The following is a 4,730-nucleotide window of genomic DNA, read 5'->3' as shown; positions in this document are numbered from 1 at the left end:
CATGGATTCAAAAAATTCACCGGAACTTCCATCAGCATGAGGGCGAGGAAATAATGAACTATTCTCTTAAGTTTAAGTTATAGAATACATGCAGTCACATCTCCTTAACATTCAGTATCAGAGGAGAATATTAACACTGCAATTTATTTGAGATACAAGCACTGGATTTGGTCTTTATCAAATTTGCAATATTAACCAGCATACAGGAAAGTTCTATGCTGCTCATTACTTCAAGAAGTTAGCTTTTCCATTAGACTGACATTTTCTTACTTATTTTTGAAAGAAAAAATAAACTTCTACAAATCCTACTGCAAATCGAAAAGACCATTATATACATCTGTTTACAGACATTTTTTTCTATGGCAAATGACAATAGTAGGAGGACAGCATTTTAAAGTTAATGAATTTCACTGAAGCACAATGTAATGAAAGTAAAATGGCAGAGATTAGGAAATTCCGGTGGATAAAAATGATGTTATAAATTCACAAAAAAGCCACAACTATTTCACATTCTAAATAAACAAAAACAGCCTGGTGTAGTTGGCGCGTTAGCGGCTAACGACTAGCGCTTCCCTGTTCATTTATCATTATTAGCATTAGCGGTTGACGGCTAGCGCCTTTCCACAACATATTACTCACCAATGCCAGCTCATTTATGTGTCTGCAAACGCGAGGGCTGAAAATTCATGCCCGCAGCTGTTCTGGGACCGCAAGTTTAGGCACCTTGTAGCCTACTCTAACACACTTCTAACGTTAAAAGTTAAGTTACTTTGAAGACATTAGCTAGCTAGCTAAAAGCCGAGGACAAAGCATGCTGCGACATTTCAATTTTAGTGTTGTGACTGAGCGCTGATAGTTACTTGCTGTTGCAAATAGAATTAATAACATAAAAAAAAAAATTTACTCACCAAGTAAAGTTAGTCTGAGCTGACCTTCACTCCTTGTGGGCTCGGATGGCTCCCTCTGGCCGTTGCTGGGGGAGTCTGGCAGCATAAAATGGCTGCTGGTCACCACATGCACACATGAAAGGAAGCTGCACTAACTTAATATTATAATACAATATTAAGTTTCATTAACTTAATACCGTTCCTTGTTAAGTGAAAGCAGAAATGCTTGTCCAAAATCAATATATTTCTGAGTTAAGACATCTTTCTTCATTTTTAATTTTGATCAACTACTTGAAATAAGTTATCAACTTAATAAAACAATGGACATGTAACAAATTGTATTTTTCATGCTGAAAAAGCTCATGTTTTTTAAGTCATACTAACTAACCTCCTGAATCATTTCTTAGAGTGCAGGACCTATATACATGCAATTAATGGAGAGATGTCAGAGCGAGGGGGCTGCCAGTGATCGGCACCCGGAGCAGTTGGGGGTTCGGTGCTTTGCTCAACAGCACCTCTACAGTGCCCAGGAGATGGACTGGCACCTCTCCAGCCACCAGTCCACGCTCCATTCATAGTCCACACAGGGACTCAAACCGGCGACCCGAAAGTTTCCAGCCGAGTCACCCATTGAAGTCAAAAGCGTTTGATACCGAATCACAGCACAGATTTTTCGACAGCGTTCCTCAAGGTCGGGGTGAAGATGTTGCTTTGAAAAGTATTCAACTCCTGTCACTTTGGCAACAGTTCTTATTCCGGGCTGAGAACGTCCTGATCCTATGAACACCCCTGCACCGGTACAGTCGCTGTAGGCCTACAAGTGCCCCGCCCCCTTTAAGTACCCTGTCATATAAAATTCAAACAGGCTTTTTCTTTTTAAATTGCTTAAAGCCGTACTGTTGGAAATACTGGTTTGACCAGGACCCTGCACCATCTGCTCCACCCGTCCTGAGCGTGATGGGAACAGGTTCAAATCCACTTACACAGCCATGTACAGTCTTCACTTTGGGGCCCTCTGCCGTCCCTCGGGTCAAAGGGATTGTCTCATCTCATCTTCAGCCTCTTATCCGGGGTCGGGTCTCGGGCGCAGCAGCTTTAGCAGGGGACCCCAAACTTCCCTTTCCCGGGCCACATTAACCAGCTCTAACTGGGGGATCCTGAGGCGTTCCCAGGCCAGTGTGGAGATCTAATCTCTCCACCTGGTCCTGGGTCTTCCCCGAGGCCTCCTCCCAGCTGGACGTGCCTGGAACACCTCCCTAGGGAGGCGCCCAGGGTTCATCCTTACCAGATGATCCTGAACCACCTCAACTGGCTCCTTTCAACACAAAGGAGCAGCGGCTCTACTCTGAGAATTTCAGACGCTTGTACCCGAGACCTCGTTCTTTCGGTCATGATTTTTCTGTTATTATTATTATTCAGGTTACACACACACACACACACACACACACACACACACACACACACACACACACGCACACACACACACACGCGCACACACACACACACACACACATGCACAAACAGGACCTATATACATGCAATTAATGGAGAGATGTCAGAGCGAGGGGGCTGCCAATAAATCAGCGCTCCGAGCAGTTGGGGGTTCGGTGCCTTGCTCAACAGCAGGAGATGAACTGGCACCTCTCCAGCCACCAGTTTATGCTCCAGACATGGTCCACACTGGGACTCAAAACGGCGACCCTGCAGTTCCCAGCCGAGTCACCTATGGAAGTCAAAAGCGTTTGATACCGAATCACGTTTATGAGCGGATTTGTGCACCACAACTGGACACAATAGCTTAACTTGTGTTATTCTCTCACACACAAGACACATAGGTTACATCATTTACACATAAAAGCTTTTATTTTGAAGGCAAATATTTTACTATCAGCATCCAGCTTGATGCAGCAGGCTCTTGGATTTCCAATTTAGTCTTACCTGGATGCAAACCTCCATTTGGCCTTAATACGCAGCACGCGCATACCTATTCACACTCTGCGGTACTAAAGTGTGTTTATATATGTGGGTGTGGATGCAGGTGAGGTGTGATACGAGTTCTTCTACATGGCATTCAAAGATAATGATTAGTTCCTTCCCCGCACCATAAGCTTTTAAAAGTGCGTCACTTTAAGAGATTATACTTTCCTTTTCTTCTTAAAAGACCTTAAATAAGCATTTGGGTATTTGTATTGACAGAAGGATACAGATCAAATATGTGTGATATACACACGAAGAACATGAAATGAGGATATTACAGGGAAACTACATAAAAGGAAATTAAACATGTTCACTCAAAGGTGTCAGAGAAAACAAAGTTCCACCGTTTTAAACAGACACATGGAGTCACGCTGCATTTCCCCCCCTCCATTTTAACACATTTTAAATCTGCAATCCTGCAAAAACTGTGGTGTAGATGAGCCTGTGAATGTTCTCATGTGTCCAGGTCGTCGTTATTGTCATGGAGATCTGATCTAAACACACAGACTAGAATGTTCTTTTGTCCTTAAACAGGTTTAATGATGCTGTGTAAACGGCCTGTTTAACATGGGGCTCAATGAGAAACTGCTCTGTTATGAAACCTGCCCCTAGTGGACACTCAGAGAACTGACGCTGACCGAGCTTCCTGATTGGATCAAACAGGAAGTCGCTGTGGTGGGGGCTTGGTGTCTTCACAGTAGTGATTGGACAACAAGTTCATGCGCCCGCTCGACCAATCGCAAGTCGATCAACGCCATTGATCATGACGTCTCGATCTGTTCCTATAGAATCTAACTATTTACAACCAATCCTCAAAGCAATTTCAGTCCAAAGCAACTGGACTTGGTTATTTGTCTAGGAAGATGTTTCACCTCTCATCCAAGAGGCTTCATCAGTTCATGTACGCATCTGACCAAATTGGGACTGGACCAGGCTGGGTATGGACTAACTGGTATGAGATCCAGGTATTTAACCTCTCACACGGCCGATGATGTCACTGGAACCCTTTGTGCCAACGACCATCGTTAGAGTGACAGTCGTTGGTGGGAAGTTGGTTTGGACTTCGTTAGTGCTGGTCCAGTCCCAGCCTGGTCCTGGTCCTGGTCCTGGTCCAGTCGTAGGTGGAAGTAGGTTTGGACTTGGTTAGTGCTCTATTGAGTCTTAACCACAGTCATTGGAGTCACAGGAGGACGTTTGTGAACAGTTGTTCTTTGAGGTTAGATTGTTGAATGAAGGGATGAAAGGGCAGCATTGTAAACTGGAGATAAGTGGTGTCTCAGCCCTCCTCCTCTGGTTAGCCATGGTCCAGTCCCAGCCTGGTACTGGTCCTGGTGTCTCAGACCTCCTCCTCTGGTTAGCGATGGTTTCTCTACTTTTACATAGATGCTTCTTTTACTCCTCTTTCAAACCATCTGTCCTCTCTGTCCAGGATGTGGACATTGTTGTCATCAAAGGAGTGGGCTTTCTCCTTGAGTGGTTGTTTTGTTTCTCCAGTGTAGAGATCTTGGATCAGCGGTGAAACGTCTTCCTAGACACATAACCAAGTCCAGTTGCTCGGCACTGAAATTGCTTTGAGGATGTGGTGTGGATCGTGCACATATATCACAGAGAGCTTATATCATTAACCTTTAGTGATGCCTTTAAAAATAATAACAATAATAAGTGAAAAACAACATTATAGAGCCAGCGTTTGGTCCTTTTCCAACATGTCTGTGAGCCTCAGAGCTCACTCATGATTGTTGATGTCACTGAAGTGACAGCTCCATCTACTGGGCATGCTCAGGAAAAGCACCTACAGTCTGTGTTATTGTACACAGTACAGTCTACAGGAAAGTCTAGACCAGGGCCGGGCAATCCTGGTCCTGG

The sequence above is a fragment of the Echiichthys vipera genome (genome assembly GCF_963691815.1).
Source record: "Echiichthys vipera genome assembly, chromosome: 12".
Lineage (NCBI taxonomy): Eukaryota > Metazoa > Chordata > Actinopteri > Perciformes > Trachinidae > Echiichthys > Echiichthys vipera.
Note: the sequence above shows the minus strand (reverse complement) of the source record.